Source organism: Varanus komodoensis, unplaced genomic scaffold (genome assembly GCF_004798865.1).
Source record: "Varanus komodoensis strain SLA01 unplaced genomic scaffold, ASM479886v1 scaffold32, whole genome shotgun sequence".
Classification (NCBI taxonomy): domain Eukaryota; kingdom Metazoa; phylum Chordata; class Lepidosauria; order Squamata; family Varanidae; genus Varanus; species Varanus komodoensis.
The window spans coordinates 440,944-463,274 of NW_025335798.1; the positions used below are offsets into that span (position 1 = coordinate 440,944).

Sequence of the window (22,331 nt, forward strand, 5' to 3'; positions counted from 1 at the left end):
GACGCTCTCATTACACGTCTCAGTCAACAATAAATGTTCTTTGAATTTTGGTTTGGATTTTTATTCTGTTGTATCTTAACTCAGGTTTATATCTTCCTATCACATTCTTAGTCCACTTCACAGATCTGTTGAAGGACACACTTACCTATCAAAACTCTTGACACAATGAATGAAGTCTATTTTACTATCCATGGACCTCTCTGTATTTTTCAAAACGTCGGCGTTAGGAGGACATTTTAATTCACAGATACTTGATTTTGTTCACATTTGACCAAAAAGAAGATACAAATCAAATACTCTGTAAGGTTAATCCATGGTAAGGGTCAAGGTCTTATTAGATGTGTGAAGAGATAGCAAATTGGTTTTAAACGAGAATCTGACCAGAAAAGAGCAGCTCACTACTCTCAATGTATTTAAATCGGTCTCAGAGAAAGAAAGAAAAATGCATTTACTCCATAAAAGCAGATCCAAGATTTTACAGAGTGCCTTAAGATCCACAAGGGAAGGACACAGGGAAGCAAATAGCCTGTGAAAAACAGGAGGCTTGTTCCTCCAGTCCTCAGCACCAATCCTGCAGTGCCAGAACTTACAGAAAACATACTATGCGTAAAGACACACCATTTTTTTTAAAGCAGTGAGCTACTACGGCTGTGTCTTCATAGCATTAAGTTCTAAATGTTTTCTTTCTTCTTGAATGACAGCTTTGGAAGAGATGTGGCTGTGCTTGGAGCTGATTGGCTGGCGCACATGATGTCACCACAAATCTTGCCTGCTGCCCATGCCTGGAGCTGTTTTGCACTTTTTAAAATCTTCCTTTTAAAGTAACGATTGGCAATGATCAATGAATGAGCATTCATGTAGTGCTTTAGAAAATACTTAAATGGCAGACACCATGCCTGAAGCTGAGAGATGCAGTATAAATTATCTTGTAATATTACATCCATCTCTATAATCTCATGGCCTAATCAAAGCACAAGAAAAAGGGTCAAAGAATGGGATGTCTTTTACAGGCTGTTCCGAGTTTAGGAACCATAGCTTTGGAACGATGGCCATCCATACAACATAACCAAACAGCCTGGATGTTCAGATGGAAACAGGCTAGCAGCCATTTAAATCATAGAGTTTTTCTTCTCCTAGAGGCTCTAGAAACACAGTCTATCTCTACATGCACCTAACAAATCTACACAGACCCACATACAGATTATTCAAGAACAAGGGACAAAAAATATAAATAGAGTTAGACATACTGAGGCCCTAATTTATGTATTTGTTATTAATTTTTGTAACTTAAAAAACTCCACAGATATTTTCCCCTGGTTATATTTAGTAATTGTACTATTTCTGCTATGCAATGTAAGGGCATTGTACCACAAATATTCCTGGAATATAACTTTTTGCTATATTATAACTGATAGGTTCCTCATCATTACCTGGTAAGGAAAGTATAACATTGTTACATTTATATCTTTTCATGGTTCAGTTAAACAATGCACATGTGTACATTCCAGGATATCTCACTGATATTTATTAGCATATTTATAATAATATGCATTGTATGAACTTTCTCCTTTTCTAATACTTTGCTTTGCCTTCCACTTTTTTCCTTTTTATCACATCCCTTTGCTAGTATTTAACATGCAAATGACTGTTGCTATTCCATATATATAGAAATGGCTAAATACACAGATGCAAATCACATTTTAAAATGCATTTGTTTCCTTTCTTCTTTGCAAATTTAGGAAAATGCCCCTTTGGATGATGAAGTACGTGTCCTAGTGATATGTACTAACCTCTTTTTGCATGACAGTCACTATAAGTTTGGAACACTTGCACCTAGGCAACCATCAATATTTAGTTCCATGATCATCTTCATCTTTAGCCATGCAAATAAGATCTAATATAGATTTCAGCGCAGAGGAAAATTTAATATGAGTCTTAAGCACGCTAAACTTTTTTCCCTTTCCCAAGCTCTAACAAGCCAGGAAGTAGAGAGGTCAGACTCCATGCTGATGTTGTCATACATTTGGCAAACTTATGTGGTATGCTACACTGCTACCTGTATTCATTAGTTAGTCCAGCTCTATTCTAGATAAACAGATTCCAAAAATGGGGGAAAGAAAGACAGAATACGCACAGCCCACATGTGGCATTGTAGCAAAAAGACGGGCTAATAGAAAGCAGTTGGAATGAGATGAAATCAGTACATGAATGCCAAACCCCTAGACTGAGTTAAATCTGCTTCGTCTTTTCCCCTTCCTTCACCACGGTTTCCCTTTGTGTCTTCTTGGATTTCAGAATGCATCTTGACGGTGGAGGTGGGAATGATTAGCGATAAAGGGTAGTAGGTCTCAGTTCAGAATACCACATAACTGTGTGCCAGATGTAAGACAACATCAGTGTGAACCTCAACCGCAGATTTCCTGTCTTGTTCTACATCGACAAAGGACAGATGCAGAAGACAGAAATCATAATTCATACTCTGTGTATTTTGCAGGATGGACATGCATTTGTCCTCCCATCCCACCCCAGGGCATTTTCAGGTTGCTGACAAAGGATACTGCATGTGGCTTTTCAAAAGCATCACATCCTTTTGCAAATGAGTGATAGAGGGGAAAGCGTTTCATGAAATATGCTGACACTCGGTGGAGGAAAGCCATTGCCGAAAAATACCACTGTGTCAGTGCCAACACAGAAAAGGTGTGCTTCTCTTAGCAAGCTAGAGTTCGAATGACCATGCAGTTGGGGCTTGCTGGTGTTTATGCAGCCGCCTCCATGCAGCTTTCAGTGGGATGTGTCAGGGAAGTCCATGCAAATCCCCAGAGGACTTGATAGCACAAAGAAAAATTGAACTGACTCTGCAACCACTTTTAATCAAAGTAATATCCACAGAACTGTATAACTCGTATGTCACAGGTGCTGTTGGAAACAGTTCATTATAGCATTCCGAGAAACATAATCTAATATGCCATTTGAAAGTTGAATAGGACTTTGTAATGCGGATTTTACTGATATTAGCTATCTAAAGCAAAAACAGGTATTTTAATAACACATTAATAAATTATTAAATCACCACCAGCACAAGAAGAAGTTAGTAATGTTTACTACCAAAACATTGCCAGACAGCTTTTACCTTAAGGAAGATTAAAGGGTGTTTGGAAGCCTTCTAGCTATTTATGGGATTAGTCCATTAGTTTTACATATCGTATTTGTAGCCTATGCGTCTTCCAAAGAATAATCCATTATTACAGCACTGAGAAGGACTTTGCACTGTATTATCTGCTTTGTTACATATTGCTTCTCCCTGATCTAGGAATGCAAGTGACATTTGTGAGTTTAGGAAAACTTGCAGCCAAAGTTCACCAGCACAGAGAATTCTTTCCATGCCTCTACTCCTGGGCATCCATGCAACCCAGAGACAATGGGCTGCATACAGCTTGCAAGATATGTGAATGTCAGTAAGGATTAAAATCACAGGATTAAGAATTAAGGAAGCCTAACTCCCCTGAAGAGCCAATAGAATATTTTCCTAAATTGCAATCTTTATCCATATGTAGGCAGCAGAAAAGGTCCTACAACTCCCAACATTCCAAAGCAAGCATGGCTGGCTTGGGCATGCTGGGAGTTTTAGGACTTTTTTCTATCTAACCATGCATAAGACTGCACTCTTACTACCTGTAAATTGCTAGATGTGTATATTTTGCTTTTTAAAAAGGTGACTTATGTATGCATGCATTTTAGTATAAATCACTTAGAGCAGGAGTGGCAACACATCAGCTCATGGGCAGTAGATGGCCTTCATTGGTCCTGCTGCTGCACTACTAAATTTTTTAAAATAAAAAAATGGCTGGCTTTTTTGGTGCTTTGGCCCTGTCCTTGCACCGAGCACCTTTGGTGTTTGCCTTTGGCCTCACCTGTGCTTGGAATGTGGCCCCAGAGAGCTTCTTCAACATTTGAATTTGGCCCTTGGGTAGAAAGATGTTTAAGGTCCCTGCTCTAAGTGAGAGCAGCACTGCATCCAGTTGGGTAATTTAAAAAAGGGTCTTGCTTCAGGTGTGGGTTGGCTGATCCACTTTTAAGGACAACAGAACCTGCTCCTGCTGCCAGTGGCTTGCAACTCCTAGAGCTAAACATGGGATCAGTCTCAGAGCTCAGCTACAGGCAACAGCACCTGGGGTGGGGATAGGCAAGGAGTGGAGAGACGCTCTCTTTTGCTGTTAAAAATAAGCAGCCACACACTTCTCTTTCTGTGGGGCATGTCTGTGTTTAAACAGATGGCTCTCAGAAATTCGTACAAGAAGAGGGAAGGGGGCACAAGCCATGGGTATTTGGAATTTCTCAAGGGTGGTGTGCATAGGGAGAGAAACACAATGGGTCCAACAGCCTTCATGTTCTGCAGCACACCAATTATGCTGATGAAAGGAAGACAATTTTGGGTAACCAGGAGTGAATTTTTCTGTGGAAGAAGGACTGTTATCATCATTCAGTTCTGATATTCAGGGAAATAAAATTAAATTCCTGGGCTCAGAATTCTTTAATTCTAAGTATGCCATTTGCTTCAGACTTGGGCCAGTGGATTTCAGGATTCTAGTGAAAATGTGTAAGATCTGACAAGCTCACCCCAGCTACAGAATGGGACACAGCTCCTAAGTAGAGATTTTTTGTTTTTTATGTTCCTTATTGTGAATTAAATTATTTGAAAAAGATCTGTCTTTATATGGTCCCCATTTTAAGTTTCTCAGAATCTGTACAAAAAGAGGAATATGATATTCAGAAAACTGAACAAATTTTCAATAATAAAAGAATGTAAATGGTTCAAAGAATCAAGGGGCTGACACAGCATAAAATGCAACTGATTAAAGATTCTATCATGTGTCATAGCATATTAGAAAGTTCTGACATTAATTGTGACTATTAGATTGAGTGAAATTCCTTCTATTCTTTCAACTAATAGGGGCCTGCAAAAATAAAAATAAAAAGGTACTGTTATAAGAACCTGATGTCCTGGTTTACACACAATCCTACCCCTTAATCTAATTTACTGAATTCAGAACTATTGTGATGTGTGAATGGCAGCATGCGAACAAACTGATTATTAACCACAAACAACCAGAAAGAGAACCCATGAAGCATTGTTTGGTTGTAAGTTATTTGAACCACAGTTTGTCATTATGTGCAACCCCTGAACCTTTGGTTCTTTTACCAGGGTGTAGGCAAGAGTGATTTTTTTTAAAAAATCTGCTTTATACACCAGTACTACAGCACTGTAAAGGTATTTGGGACAGAATGACTGGGAAAAGAAGGGGGAAAGCAAGCAACCCAAAGAATGGAAAAATCAACCACGGTTTGTTCAATCATCTGTCAGACAAACCCTGAGTACAGCAACAAATCATAGGACAGTGTTCTGTGTGAACCAGGCTATTATATAACAAAAGTATCTCTTCCACTACTCAGAGGCAAACGGGGGAAGTATCATAGTCTGATTGACTAGTTGTTCTGCTCCGAAAGGTGTGCTTGAACTGTGTTGGTATGGGAAGTGACTCCTATGTATATGTTAATGAAATCATGAACATCTGGAACCCATCATGGTAGCAGTCGTAATCAAACTCAATCTCTCTTGCTTCTAAAACTCAGTCCCCTGCCACTGAGCTGCAGAAAAAAACCTTAGTAGTGGTTAGAAGTGAGCAGCGTGTAGATCTAGGGCAGCAATCACAGCCATATAAACAGATATGCAGCTCTGCTCATTGCTGCAAGAACATGTTTTTGCCTGGCCTTCCCTAACCTGGTGCTCTCCAGATATGACCACAGCTCCCAGCATTCCCGGTCAGCATGGCATACTGGCTGGGGATGATGTCAGTTGGAGAGCACCAAGTTGATAAGGCTGTTTTTGCGAGTGAGAGATTAAACAGTGATCAGGTCTGAAAAATTGTCCTAGACACCTTTCTCCACTTGTTCAGTCCAAATCCACAAATTACTGCAATTTTAACTTGGCTCCTTCTCCGCCTTCCATCTTCATTCCCCTTCCCACTTTCACTATGGAAGTGGGCAGGAACACACACGTACAAAAAGTGAACAGGGAGTCATGAACTTCCAGAAGAACCTTTTCCACCCTTATCGCTGAGTTTAGAGCGAAGTGTAACATTATGGAAGCCCTGGGATGCCGCATGACCAACCTGCACAATATCACTGCACTTGTTCCCACTTCACTCTCTGGCTTTGGAGAATGCTAACGGCTTGCTTGACACAGGCAAATAAACTGACACAGGCAAACGAGAATGGGCTTGCCTTTTCCTGCTCCAGAGATGAAACTATTGAGCCGTAGGAAGCTTGAATCTGGACCTTCTTTCTCTCTCAGAATCAGAGCTTAAAGGATGCTACTGCATAGTCTCGGTCTTCCTCATCTGCCTCAATTCTTTTATGGAGCTAACATAGATCACCCACTTCAGCCTGTGGGAGGTATAACATCAGGTGTGCTTCAAGATTGGATAAAAAGTTGTGGGGAAATAAGAGGGCTTCCCTATCACTTCTCACTAAGGGTTCACCGCACACTTCACTGCCTAGTTTTTATGTGGCGGTTATCTTTTTTTAAGGGAGAAAGCAGCCATCGTTTCTCCCCCCCCCCTTTTAATTTTTTTTTAAATACAGAAAAAAAACATAACTACAACACATCACAACATCAATAATATACAAAAGCTCAACTAATAATTAAAAAAGTGAATAATACAGTGCCTCCCCACCCCGGAGACCAATAATACCGCCACTTTAATTCATATAACAATTAGTAATATATATTATACTTCAATTATATCCATATCCCCTCCAGAAATTGATATAATCTTGATTAGGTCAGCCATCATTTCTTTGTCCCAGTAGCCTTTGGTGCAACTTGAAATCTCATGTGGACACCTTAACCTAACCAGATCTTCATAATACCCCCAAGCCAAATCCTAAGGGGCAAAGCTTAGGAGTCTACAGTTCCCTGCATGTAGCATGCTGGGAGTTGCACAACATTTTTATTCTCTGAACATGCACTGGATTGCATCCTACAATTATTAGAAACTGCAGAAGGGGTCTTTTCCATGAGGTCCAGCAGCATCTTTCTCTCTCCTCCTTCCCCCTTCCCCTTGGACTGCTTAAGACTCAGCCTCCAAAACGAGTTCTGGTAAACTCAAGAACTTGCTTTGGGAAGTTACTTACTTACTTTGGGAAGTTTTAGTCATTCGCAACGGAGATGTTCCTGTACTCGTACTTCAGGATGTATTTTCCTCATGGTTAAAAGTGGCTATGTGTGCAATGTTGTTTGCAGGACAACTAATGCTGAGCAAGAAGGCATCAATGCAAGCAATCTCAAGGCAGAATAGAGCAATGACTCATGCTGTTAAGGACAAGAAACCTCACTGATATAAATAAGATAATCTGTCATCAGCAACAGCCTCATTTGTTACCTAGCTGCATTCATCCACATGGCACTTTACAGAGAGGACAAGTCATAGTCCCAAGGAGCTTACAATCTAGAAAATCTCTTGACAGTGTTTAAATTTGATCTAATGTTCAGTGAAGTGCACTTCCACCAATTTTATGCACTGCAAGGAATATTTAGATATTTATGCTATGTAGAAAGCCTGATTGTGATACAAGTTATTGAGAAATAATTGTAAAGGGAAGCTTAATATGTGCTTCCACATAAAGAGCGTATTGGTTCCAGAGAGGGTCACCAATATTTTTAACTGACCCTGCTTTTAAAAGTATTTAAGATTTTTTTGACCTATAGAAATTTAGGGAAAGTTTTCCTGTCACTTGGTCCTGCCAGGATATTGTCACCAGCTTAATGCATGTTAGGCTGCATGCTAAAGGCACAAGGTTATTAAAAAACAAACAAACTGGCAGCCCTATTTCAGCCTGACTGCCCTAAATAAGCACAGGGGTGCTGTTTGCATCGAGAGGCCTACCTATGCCAAGGCATATAGAAGCAGGTGACTTGGATCTAGTCCATATCAGCAGGTATGATGCAATGCTATCCTCCTTGCCAGTGTAGGGAAGTTAAGAAAATCCCATTAACTCACAATGCTGAAGTCATGTGCACGTGGATGGGCATATTCACAGGGTCTGCAGTCTTGCTGGCCCACAATCATATGCGCATTTACCTGGGAGTAGGAGCTTTTGCATTCAGTGAGAATTCCAAGTGACTACAGATCAGGCTGCATGAAAATTACACTGCTCAGGGCTCCCGACAGTCAAAACAGCCTTTAAAAATACTGATTGCAGCTATGTAGTAAATCAGTGCTGGTCCCCACGCAATATGCCAGGCACTCTACTGATCTTACGGTTTTTCTCCTTGTGCCTTAACCTAGATCGTGCTCGAAAGGGTACTACTTCGCCCACCGATCTTGCCCACTTTTGCCACACATGGCAAGATGCAACACGTCGGACTCCGAGGGTGGATTGGCTAAAATTAAAAAAAAAAAATCCTCCGAATCCTCGGAGGTCACACAACTCGTGCCGAAATCAACGTAGAGCGGCGGGTGTGGCGCCGGCGGCGGCGGCGGCGCAGGGGAAGCGCTTGAATGTGCTGAAGCAACAAGCGGCAGGAGTGGAAAGAGGCGAAGAGGAGAAGGGCGCGATTTCCCCGTTCGCTCTGCGCAGCTCGCTAGCCTTGCCAGCTCCTAATGGAAAGAGCGTGTCCAGCTGGCAGGGCTGCACTGGGAGAGTGAGGGGGAGAAGGATCGGGACTGCCGGCTTCGCTTTGGCCCCTTCCGCCCTCTCGGCTCGGCCCATTTCATGCGCTTCCCCACGGCCCTCTCTCTATCCATCCCCTCCACCTCAGTGGCTCCCTTGCCTCCGCTCCTCTGCCTTCCCCCCGCGGCGAGCCTTCTGGTGACCCCTCCCTGCCGGCTTGGCCGGGGGCCGGAGTGGAGCTGGCCCTAATTCAGCGGAGGAAGCCGGCAGCCCATTAAAGCAGGTGTCACATGTTCCTTCACCTGGGTCACTTGGCATGTGCAGGCGCCACGATTTCCCTTTAAGAGCCCAGCCTGGAGAGGCGAGGGGGACCCAGGGGGCAGGATCCAAGGAGTAAAGAGCCATAGTTCCCACTGCTGTCCCGGACCCACTATTTCCCACACACACGCTGACACACACACATCATATGTGGGGACTGAAGCTGTGAGAGCCATTACAATCCCACCCACTTATTTTCTCCCATCATGGAACACTACAATGGCCTACTGCAATTGTGAACATTAAAATATATGTCAAAATCATATATATAGCGCCTCCAACTACTGTTCCCCAAAACACACACCTCTTGACCTGCAAATCAGGAAAACTAAAAGGTGAGAAGAAGAATCATCTTCTTCTTCACTGGAATACGTGAATGAACTCCCCAGCTGAGATGAGCTGCTTTTAATGGAACCCTACATATAATTATTGTTTTAAGTTATGGTGATTCCCACATGGTGCACTGGAAGATGGGGTGGGGGGGGATTTTCTAGGAGGTCATCAAGCTGCCAGAACATAAAGAGTTGGAGCAAGCATAGGAATTGCAAATGAAGACCAGATTTTGTTGGTGTGAAACGTTTGGGAAGCAACAGGGTGCCTGACTTCACTTCAAGGAAACTGGGGAAACTGAGGCTGCAATCCAGAGTGCACAAGATAGGGAGCAGGTCCCATTGTGGACATTTCGCTGCAAGCTGACAAGCAGAATGTAGAGAAGCAGTAGCCATAAACTAGAAGTGGGAACAGTGCATCATAAAATTGTCTGTTTCTTGGAAGAAGACTGTAGTCACAGCAGACAGGCCATTATCAAAATCGGCTAGAATGCAAGAGTGAAAACAATATTCAAAAGAAACAAATTCTAAAATGGAAGACTTCTACACTATCACTTGTGAAAATATTCTAAAACTGTGGAGATGTTCAGTCTCTTGTGCCCCAAGGTGGTGTGCATAAGTATCAAGAATGGGACTCATCAGAACCACCTCTGGGTGGTACCTTGTATCAGAAAGGACCTCTGCTGCTTTTGGAACCCAAGCATAATTTTCCTCCCTTGGGCCAAATTTGGAGGATGCTCTCTGCCATCACCCCGGCTGGCTGCTCCCAGGCTCTGCAGTGGCGAGGCTTGTGGCCTCTTGGTTGTTTCTTCCTCACCCTCAGTACCAGACAAAGATGTTTTTATTCAGGCGAGCCCTTGGCATGTAAGCTAGTATGTCGCTGAAGGGGATTTTCACTGGGTGCTATTGACTTCTTTTCTTGTTGTGTTTCTGTGTGATTTCTTTAGGTAAGATTCAGATAAAATCAATCTTGATCAAACTATTGTTACCCACCATAAAGTGCCATTTCAGGCAGGATGGCGGGATATACAAGTGAGAAATAAATAATAAATTTGGAGTTAAGATTTTCCTGCCGCCACCACTTGCACTCTTAAGCTCAGGAAATATTTTCCTCCAAACAATAAAAGGAATCTATACTTGATACTTTGATGTTGAAAGAAGTGTTTTGCCCTGTTATGGCAAGTTACAGTACTAAGAAATGTCACCTCATCTAATACCACTTGTGAAAGTTCTGTTGCTGCCATTGTGACAGAGAATCACCAGCCTTCAAAGCTGAGGTATAAAGAAGCAAGAAATAAAAACCACTGGTATTAGAAGGATATCTGTGGGCAGATATCTACAAATAAGCACTCCTAGCAGTTAGAGTAAAGTGACTGAATAGATCAAATCATAGAGGGATGTCACATTACAAGACCTGGTTCACATGTCACAGTAACCTGTTGTGAATGAAGAAAGAACAAGATAATGTGTTAGTTCCTGCCATCAGTCTCTCCCAGTGCAGCTAGGCAGAGCTAAACAACTCAAGGATGCTTAGCTGTGTTCCTGGATTATTTATGGTGGCTGAAGCTGGAATCATGGACTGTTGGAGGGGAGATAATCCAGAGTTAGAACCCATGAGTTCTTGAGTTCTGACTCTGGGTTGTCTCTGTCCCAACAATCTACAGTTCTAGGTTTGAACATCACATTTGTTTAGCTAAGTGGCTGGGTGATCAAGAGCCTGCACATTCACCCTCAGTTGTCCATGACTACCCAGTTTTTAGCCACGACACATGAACTGTATAACTCAGGAACACAATTCAAACTGGAAATGCAGGCTTAAGTACTATGCTCTCTCAACTATACCTTTTATAATATTGCAACCTATCTGTCTCCTCTACACACACAATATACTACATTGGCTTCCAGTACAATTTTAGATTCAATTCAAAATACTGGTTTTTAAAGTTCTTCCAATCCTGGGGACAGAGTACCTGAAGGATCACCTGTCTCCACATGTGCTGGTCTTTACACATAGACCTGGTTCACACATAATGACAACCCATGGTTTCATTAACCCAAACTGATGTTTTGGCTGCCAGACAATCAAGCAAACGAATGATTGCTTGGTCAATTCCTGGGTTATTTGGTTCCTGCTCCCCTTACCCACTCCTTCCCTGTATCCCAAATACCTTTGTACCACTATAATACTGGCATTTAGAGTGGGTGGGTTTTTGACTGCTTTTACTTGTTATCTCTGTCATAGCAAAACAACCTATCAACAGCTGACAGTTCTGAGTTCACAAATAATGAAACCCTATGGTTTAAACTACTCAGAATTTACAACCCAACAACAATCCATGGGTTCTCATTGTTTGTTATCTGACTGTCATGTCACTTATTGTCATAATTAACTCACATTTCTTAGTTAACATGTAACAACTCACAATTCAACAACCCATAGTATACATTGTCAATTTTTTTGAACCAGATCTAACATCTTATACAGAGGCCCTTATCTGAGTTCCCCTACTGTATGAGAGATACAGTATATGGCTGCTAGGAAAAGGTCTACTCACAGGTGGCACCTCACCTGTGGAGTGCTCTCATTACACAGACTTACTTCACATCTATGTTGTTTTGGTGCTAAATGAGTATCTTTTTATTTTCTCAAGTTTTCAATGTAATTTGATCTATTTTTTTCTTGGTGGTGTTGGCTGGTATTTATTTATTTATTTGTTTGTTTATGAAGCTTCTATGCTGCCCCATTCGCTGAAGCCTCGGGGCGGCTCACAACAATAAATAACAACGTAATAACAATATAAAAACAATATAATTTTATGCTGTTCCTAGTGATTTTACTGTTTTATATATTGTTGAATATTTAATTGTAACCTAAGGTAGCTTACACAAATCTTCTCCATTTTATCTGCATAACAACAAACCTGTGAGGTAGGTTTAGGTTAAGCATGAGTGACTGGCCAAAAGTCACTCAGTGAGCTTTATGAATGGGGACTACAACCCGAATCTCCCAGTTCCCCAGTCAAACACTCCAACCAGCTCTCTCTTTTTCGTTAGTGTCATTTTTTTAAAAGTAAGGTCTTGTTTCTGTCTAAACTCACAAACGATCATGCCTTAAGTGAATTAACTAAAGATATGCCTTTTCTTAGACAGATTTTCTAATTCTTGTTCTTTGAGAGCAACATGGTCCTGCCCTCCTTCATTAAAGCACAGCAAGACACACAGGCAGGTAGGCAGGAAAAACTGAGATGAGGTGTTTATATAAAGGAAGGCCATGGAGACAGGACAATACTACTGACTAGCTAGGGTGCAAGGTTGATGGATCCATCAGTTGATTAGGTCTAAAGAAGGAATTTAGGCATTGCAAGTCAGGTATAGCAGCCTGAAGGGGTTTCAGAAGGGGGAAGTGATTAGAACTGTGAGAGAGATGAGCTGGAGAGACATTATGTTTGTAAGCTGAATTCAGTAAAGAGTGGTTTGGAATTAGTTGAAGGGTAGCTATATGCACCATTAATACCTTTGCCTCTCGGCTTTAAAAGCCAGCGTCGTATAGAGGTTAGAGTGCAGGCTTGGGACTCAGGAGATACTTTAAACCAGTCACAGAGTCTCAGCTCACTCACAGGTTTGTTGCTGTGTGGATAAATGGAGATAAGGAAAACTTCGTAAGCTGCCTCAAATTCCTTGCAAGAGGAAGAAAAGGTAGGGTATAAATGTAATACGATGATCAGAATAAGATGGACGTTTTACCTCCTTTATTGATCTGGATGAAACTGAATCAAGTCCAAGTCAAAGAGAACTTCCATAAAATGTCCATACTGTGATTCTGTTCTCAGTGCACAGCATCTCTGTGTTGTAAGGCCTCCATTCCAAAATGGAATTCAAGATAAAGGTGGCGAACTACTTGGCACTGCAGCCCTAAGGGATGTATAGCAAAAGCTGGGAATCCTATCATGAACACATTGCAAGAACAAGCAATCCAGCTGGCTGTGATAGAGACCCAGTTCTTGTTGCTCTTGTTTTGATGAAGAAGGGAGAAAACTACAGGTTTCCCCTTTGCATGATAGATGTCCTTAGTGTGAATTGGGGATATCTTTGTTTGGGATCCCGGCAAAGGAAATGACTGGGCATTCAAGCTTTACTGAGTGTTCAGAGCTGCTGGGAGGTGAATAAATGGCATTCCTGGATTCCTGGCTGGTATCCCATATTTTGGGCTGCTACACCTCCCTCTGCTGTGTTTGTCAGACCTGTACTGTGTTGGGCTTTGTTCCTCAGCACAGCAGGCACTGTGACCTGACCCTGCTGGGTGACTCGATGCTCCGTCCAGAACAGTTTTCCCTTACTCTGTAGCAAGTTGGGAAACAATGCTTTATATGGTCTGCAAGCTGTTGGCTCACTGGACATCCACAAGGATATCTGGCTGTTTGAAGTCATTGACTATTAATGTTCTGGTGAGGAAAATGGGCTGCCTCCTTCCCCCAGCATTATGTGCGGCTGCCTCTGCCCACACTCCCCTCCCCTTCCCTACAAAGGAGTCACAACCCCAACTTGCGGACCAGCTTCTATTCCAGCTCAGGGCCCCCCATAAAAATAGTTCTGACTCCATTCTGTGATTCCACCCTCATCCTGCTATTCTAATCCTCAGCTCCCTGTAAATAGCTCCATTTATGCCCCATGATTCCTGCAAACCTGTCTCTGGGATTACAGATGCAAATAACTCTACTTAACCCTGCACAGACACACCACTACCACCAATTCTAGTCTCCAGGCCAGCTCCCAACAGTGTCAGCTCTAACGTTCCCAGAAAGTGTGCTGTCCACCATTCCAGAGTTTTAACTACAAAACACGCTATCTTCAGCTTCTAGAGTTCTGCCAATTTACCTTCCAATATGATGCACAGCCTACTCTTTCTTTTTTATTTAATTACTGTGAGTGGTCAGAAACAAAAACACTTAAAAAGTTAAAATAATCATATGATCCTTTGCAGCCTGGACTTGGTGTTTTGTTATTTCTAAAACGAAAGGGGTAGGAGTCCAGGCCTGCTTGAAAAATCCCACCTTCTTATTTGAAACCAACCCCATAAACCCAAATAAGTCATGTGTTAATACACAGGTTGCAATCAAGTCACTGCAAGCAAAGGGAAGGTCAGAGAATGCATACTCTGTATGTGTTCCAATTTCTTTTCTCCCCTCCGTTATGCCATTGCAAACAGGCTACGGGGGAAGCCAAGCCGCCTGTTCAGTGTTGCAAAACAGATCACACATGCACTGCCTCTGATTGCTAACAGCGCCTGCTATTTTCAAGAGCCTCTCAGACAAGCTTACTAATGCGTATCCATTTTTTAAAATTTGTATTTGGGAGAGGAAATTGATGAGAGGTAGTGAAGAATGTGCCTGCAATTTGTGGTATCTAAATGTAAACATCTGCTTTGTAGGTTGCAGGAAATTGCATATTTTGTTGTTACAAACTAGGTAAGGTGATATCCTTTTCTACCAGTGGAGGAGTTTGCAAGCTTTTGAGTTACACAGAACTTGCCATTAGGCAGAATGGAAAGGTACTGCCCATGCCAACATATTCTGCAGCCAGCATTTCAAAACCCTTCAAGAGGGGGGCATGCCTCATTCACTCAATGCCTTTGACTGCTCATTACTGAACCATGAGTCACTGGCTCACATAACAAGAGTATCCTTATGTTAATTTGTCATTTGTTGTTGATGTCTTTTCCCATAACTTGGAAAGGCACTGAGGGAAGAAGTTTGTACCCCATTTCCTCACAGGGGCTCCTGAGTGAATGGGTCCCAGTTACTTCTTATACAAGCTTGAAGGAGGCAGGAGGAGAAGGAGGGAGGGAACAGGAGAGGATGAGGGGGATGGGGCAAAGGACTCTGTGCCTGGCAAGGCCCTGGGATAGATTGACCCTGACAGATGTTTACAGTGGTGCTGAGGAAGGGGGGTTATTATAGAGCCGCAGACTAAACAGACCTTGATGCAGGGAGGGGCCGATAGCACTGCCCCAGCCCCACCAAATCTCCATGCTAAAAGAGGGGCTGGTTTCAAGATGGGGTCCCACGGGGGAAGCAACCTAAGAGATGGGGAGCTTGTGGCAAAAGGATCCTGCCTTCTTTGCCACTGACTTTTGCCTCAGACTGCATCTAGGTTCAGGCGACTCCTAAAGAAGTAAGCAGTGGGGTTGAGATGCAGGGTGATTAAGGGGGAGGGCAGGAGGGGATGTCCAAACGGGTATGCAAGGAGGCAGCAGTGAGTCGGGGAGAGAGAAGCTGGTCGTTGGAGGGAATTCCTTGTGGGGGAGAAAGGGAGCCAGGCCAGAACAATGCAGCGACCTTTCTGGCCCAGCAAGAAACCACGGAGACTCCTGACGTCAGAGTCTGTTTCAAAAGTGTCTGTTCCCAACACAGGGAAAGGTCACGACGGATTCCAACACTTTTCCATCCAAATGACATCTCTCTTTCCGTGTAGTGGTCTAGATGCATGTGTCTGCGTGTTTCCATTTGTGTGTGTGGGTAATGGGACAGAGTGGGAGTGGAGGAAATACCATCACTTCCCAGAACTGAGAGCTCCCATCCTGGTTCTTCTGCCAAAACTGTCCATCACCCTGATTTGTTATTCCAGAACTGTTGAGAGAATTTCAGTCCTCAGGTCCAGTGATGTTCTTCGCCTGCAGTCTTAGTTCACCCTTACAGGAACGCACATGCACTTCCCTCAACGCAAATAAATATGCCAATTCCCCCCACCCCCAACAAGACAAACCCCTGTTCACTTCTGTTTTTGCAGGCAAAGATGTATTTGTTCATTTGGAAGGACACCTTGTACCCATCACATTTATATTAATTTTTACATTTATTAATCCCTATCACCATTTTGGCTCTCCATGGGCCCTCAACATGTGTTGACAGAAGTTTGCAAATTCTCCCTCATAAAAAACAGCTCCCAGAATTCCTTTCCTTTGATGCAATCTCCCACTGCCAGTTGCTAGGAACCCACAAAGGGGAAAGGCGGTTGCATTGTGGGTTTCCCAAAAGCATCTTGCTAGCTGCCATTGGGAATCAGTTGCTTGTCTACATAGATCTTTCACATTTATTTTAATTACATTGCTATACTGTCCAAAAACTAGTGTTCTGTGGGCAGTGCATGATATATGCAACCATAAAAGACAATAATGTTTATTGTATGATCCAGCAAAGCATACTCTTTCATTTGACGATATCCTTAAACCTTAATTCATACATTCTTGTCTAGTAATCTGCAATCCTATATCTAGTTCTGGGTGTTACACCTTAAGAAGGATGTTGACAATTTGGAACAAGGCCAGAGGACAGCAACAAAGATTGTCAGAGGTATGGAAAACAAGTTTAATGAGCAGCTAGGAATGTGTGGCCTGGAGAAGGGAAGACACAATAGCAGCGTTCCTCAAATGATGGAGGGGCAGTCACATGGAAAAAGTCAAAGACTTGTTCTCTACTACTTCATGAGTCAGGACAGGAATGTAGATATTGCATGAACATTACAGGTTGCTTCTTAACAGTAAGAGCAGTTTGACAATGAAACCAACTGCACAAATGTGGGTGGACTCTCCTTCTCTGGGGGTCTTCAAGCAGAAGCTGGACAGTCACCTACTAGGGACTGCTGCAACTCCAGAATTCCTGCACTGAGCACTTTCAAGGCCCCCTCCATATTGCCGGTTGTGTGACTGGTGAAATGAGTGCAAAACCATTATGCCAAAGGAGAAGTAATAGTGAAGGACATTTCTGCCTCGGCTGAGCCAAAATTGAGGAAACTGTGAGAAAACCACTCATACTTATGAGATACTATATATGAATTACCCTTGAACATAATGAGGAAACTCTGATCTTGAATGAGAAAGCACAGACTGGAGAAGCAGCATCGGACTACGCAGTAATGCATTGCTGGATCAGCAATGGGCAATGAGAACAGATGAATAAAGGGGTATTATGTCACAGATATGGAACGAGGAGGTACACAAGTTCTTGTTTTCTGGCTCTGTCCTTTCTTTATGTTGTTGTTATGTGCTGTCAAGTTGTCTCTAACTTACCATGACCCTATGAATGAAAGCCCTATCTGTGACAGCCCTGCTCTGCTCCTGTAAACTTAAGGCTGTGGTTTCTTTTATGGAGTTAATCCATCCCCTATTCGATATGCTTTGCCAATGCATGCCATGTCCCAGTGCTGGCGGAAGATCTTACACTGCCTGAGGCGAAGGATAAAATGGTGTTTCATTCCTATTTCACATGCAGAAACGAACTAGAGTAAGAAAGAAGGCCCATAGAGTTGAATACACCCACTTCTGCGTAAATAGCCTTAAATACAATGCCCACTTAGGGTGCAATCCTATGGATCCTAAGAAAGAAAAAATCCCCTACCATTCTCTAAAACATGCTGGCTGGAATACACAGGGAACTGTAGGACTTCTTCTGTCGAAACATGCATAGGATAGTTCCCTCAATTAATTTAGCAAGGCTGAATTAATTTTCACAGTGTGGCTGGTTGGGGGCTTGCTGGGTATTATAGGCCTTTTTCCAGTCCAAACATGCATAGGATTGCACCTTCGGTGGTTTTGGGATCTTTTACTATCTTCTGACACAGCATAAAACTAAGCTAATCCTCGAAGGCAGAAATGTTTTAATTTTGTTGGATCTGTGCATTTGGGTACTTCGAGATTATCCCGTTAGCCATTCTATTTAGCTCCCCAGCACCACCTTTTTCTACCATAAATACAGAAACACTGACAATATGACACTAAAGTTACCAGGAGTAAGCTTTATTGGATGGGGCTTAATTTCAGATTATGGGGCTTAATTATGTAAATATTTATTTACATAAACAAATAATGTGTCTCTCTGGGTACATGAATGCTGCTAATGTACGCAAGAAGACAAAAAAGTATCTTTAAATAAATGTGAAAGTTAGCCGATGAATTTTTTAAACTTTTGCACTACAAATACAAGGAAATATAACAATTAATTTTAAGGTGCGATAATGTACATATTCACCTGGAAATAAGTTCCTGAGTTCATTGGGGCCCATTTCATTGTGAAAGTGTTTGGGGACACAGGCTAAGAGCTCAAGCCTATACATCTCTTCTCAAAGGTAAGTTCCACTGTGTTCACTAGATCTTACTCCCACATAAGTGGGTATAAGAGTGCACTGAAAAATGGGAACCAAGGATACTGTGTCCAGTTCAGGGCACCAATATTTAAGAAAGATGCAGAAAAATTAGATAGGGTCCAGAGGAGGGCAACAAAAATGATCCAGGGTTTGGAAACATTGCCCTATGAGGCAAGACTGAGAGAACTGGGCATGTTCAGCCTTAAGAAAAGAAGACTGAGGGGGACATGACATCACTTTATAAACACCTGAAATGCTGTCACAAGGAGTAAGGACAAGATCTCCTCTTGATCATACCAGTGTAGGACATGGAATAATCAACTCAAGCTGCAACATACCAGATTCAGGCTAGATACCAGGAAAAGTTTCCTCACTGTCAGAGCAATATGAAAGTGGAACCAGTTGCTTAGAGAGGTCGTGGGCTCTCCCACACGAGAGTCTTTCAAAAAGAAACTGGACAGTCATCTGAGTGGGATGGTGCAAATTGGTGTCCTGCACTGAGCAGCGGGTTGAACCAGATGGCCTTCTTGCCCCTTCCAACTCTACTATTATATGATTCCAAGGAAGTTCACAAATCCTGTATTTCCTGGAAAAGTAGGAAGATAAAAAAGAGAACAACTTTGTTCTCCAGTTTTCACTGAGCCCAAGATGAAGTTGAGGTATTCCCTATTTCTTATTTATTTAGTTATTATTTTAAAGTGTGATATCCAAAAGAGCCATTGCAGAAAATTTAGTCACCAGGAGAGGAGAGGAGAGGAGAGGAGAGGAGAGGAGAGGAGAGAGGACCTGAGGCAAAAAAGTTGTCAGTATACACTGCCTGGCCAGACAGTGAGGCCCCGCTGTGTGAACGGAAAATGGTTGAGCAGCACCCGGAAGGGATCATTCACTTCTGTGCCCCCTCTGTTTGGGTTGGCTGAGCCCTACGAAGCAGTAACACCGCCCCCCCCCCCCCCCACAATCTTTTATATTTTAGCTTTGGTGTGGGAGCCGGCACTTGGTGACGGGGGTTGGGGGGGTGCATGGAAAAGAATGGTTGAGCTTCCAGAATGGCAAATAATGCTACTAACAAATCAGAAATCAGTGGGGTGATACTTTGTAAGATGTGAGGGGAAGCAGATGAGGCCAAGGACAGAGGACTAGGGCAGGATTTGACCCAAAAGGTTGGACCTTGTCTGGGCAGATCCAGGTGGAACTGGGGCCCCTCAGCCAAGCCTGGCCTGGCCTGCTCTCAAATCAGGCAGTGGAACTGGAAAGAAAAATGGAAACTTGGTGGGAAGGGGCTCGCCCACATTTCTGCAACCTTTCTGTATGCCATCCATAGAAAGGAGCCTGTTGTGGGTAGGTAAAGAGTTAAATTCTCTTGCCCTCACACATACAGGTAAGTTGGCCCAGGTAGAGATCGACCATAATATAGTGACAATAGTACCTTTCAGCATGGTGAGAGAGGGGCATTCGATGGAAAGAGATATTGAATTGCTCATCCCTGAACTTCAGCAGAATAGGTTATGTTTTATCTATTTGATTTCTGTTCCGCTTTATCCCCAGACCCCTGGAAGCGACTCACAAAACTGTATTAATAAAACTCTAAGAACATCCATAAAATCCATTCTGTGGAAGAGCGCAAGCCTAACAAAGCACAGGATCAGGCTTTTGTGTGGGGGGCGGGGAGAGAGAGTCTCATGCAATGATAGCAGAAAGCTACCACGGAAGGGCCTAGTGTGGGGACAGACAACCTTGGTGGCTCTCTAGAGGCATCAGACTGCCATTCCCACAATTCCTGAGCATAGGTTATGTTGCTTGGAGCTGACGGATGTCATGGTCCGATTTTTGGAGGCTATCATATTGCCTACCTCTGACCCTAAGATGGGCTTCTCTCTCCATTTCTTTACAGATAATAACTAGGCCTTTTTGTTTTGAAATCCAGGGCCACATGACAGGGAAGTGTCATTTTCCCTTCACCAAACTTTATTGACTAGAAGCTATGAAGGAAAACAAACCATGTGGAGTGGGTTTCCCCAGAGTGACATAGAAACAGAGCAAGTCAGAAAGGGGTTCCCGGGCCATCTAGTCTGACCTCCGGCTCCAGCTGGCTCCGTTCATGATATGCCTACCACATTCATGCCCAGCCTTTCCTTAAACACCCTTACTGATGGGGCTTCAACCACCTCCCGTGGAAGCCCATCCCATACCTTAGGGGTCCTAACTGTCAGGAGGCATCCTGTCTAAGCACTAGGGCAAGAGCTCATTGGACAGTCTCCTTCCCTAGCAATTAAGGAAACAAATGAACACTTTCCATATAACATGGAGAACACAGGCTAGTTCCTATGTTACAAATGTGAATGCAAAGGTCTAAAACGATGCAGTAACTATATTTGAATAAACATGCTCAAGTGTCCTGCATCCAATCAGGAACTCTCATTAGAGCTCGAATTGTGTGGAAGACTGTGGCTGTTTCCAGCCAAATGTAATTACAGCTTCTCTTCAAACCTTTTCAGTCAACCTGGGAATGGAGAGGGCAGCGGTGGTACATGTATCCCTGTATCCCCACCATGCTTTCAATGTTATAAATGCATACATAGTGCTGTTTTTAAAGTGGTATGCAAACTGTATTTATGTGTTCTGCGAACAGGATGCAGAATTATTAGGAAGTTTTGGACTTGGCTCCACGCTGCACTCCCCCCCCCCCCCGGACAAAAGAGATCTAGGTTGTCTGAACCAAGACTAGATTAGTAGCTAGCAAAGCCCTGGCCTAGGGTCTATGATTTTCATAGGCACTAGTCTAGGCGTCTGATTGTTCCTTTAAAATGTAATAGTCAAAGATAACTTTGCTTAACCATGCCTGAGGCTCAGTTATATAGCAAACACATCCACTGCATTAGAAAAGCAAGATGTCAGTTATAAACAATATGAGTGACTATGTGCTTTGATTTGTAGAAACTGAGACCCTTGACAATTTTCAAGTGGTCTGGGGGGGGAACTGTTTGAGAGCTGCTGATCTACAAAATCTTTAGATCATCAGGGTGCTCACCTCCTCCTCTTCTGGTTTCAGCACAAGTTTAATGTAGAGGAAGCATGGAAGGAGACAGAATTGTGGGGAAATAATCGAAGTGGAAGTCAGCAAAATTACTGCACAAGTGAGGGTAGGAAAGGAAAAGGTAAAGGCAAAGTTAAGGTAAAGTAGAAGCATTTAATGCATGGGAAATAAATTATGGTTTTGCTGGTGGAGCAGTAGAAAGTTGTAGAAGGATGTACATTCTGAGAATCCACTTGAAGCACGTTCTCAAAATTATGTAATATAGATCCAAGAGACCTTCTAAGTTTCCTCCTTTGCTAAATCCAAGTATTTTAGGAATAGTAAAAGTATTCCAACTTCCATTTTCAGTGTGCACATGCCTAAGGAAGAGTCTGATCTCTTAATAAATATGATTTCAGAACTAGGGTGCAATAGATAACTCTGGATAGCTTCACAAACACTTTTAAGGTGCATTCCTATGCATGCTTAAATGGGAAAAAGTCCTACCACTCGTAGCTTGCTCCCACCAGCCATGCTATTCTTAGATGAAAGAGAAAGTGCCTTTTCACTTTGGTCTTGATCTTGGGTGAATATCATGCTCCCAATTTACAAAAACTTAGCCTCAAAAAATAGTTGATCTGTGGCGTCTGCCCTTATTTTCTCTGCTCAGTTGAAAGTAAACTTTTAAGTACATATTGTGCAAAATGTAGAGCAAACATATTTCCATGAGCCTGCCGTGAACCCAGAAGCGTGAACTATCCCATCTAGCTTAGCCAGTGGTGAATGGATCCATCTAACACATCAAAAATGTAGATGCCAACGTTGTTCACTTTCTGCTGTCTGCTGTGAAAAGGCTCAAC

At 42.7% G+C, this 22,331-nt stretch overlaps 1 protein-coding gene across 1 annotated transcript in view; it reads right to left on the reverse strand.

Annotated features, from left to right (window-relative positions):
• The window catches only part of CLCF1 (cardiotrophin like cytokine factor 1), a 46,787-nt gene that overhangs the window by 12,460 nt on the left and 11,996 nt on the right, over positions 1-22,331 (reverse strand). The gene's annotated exons all lie outside the window — the stretch shown is intronic.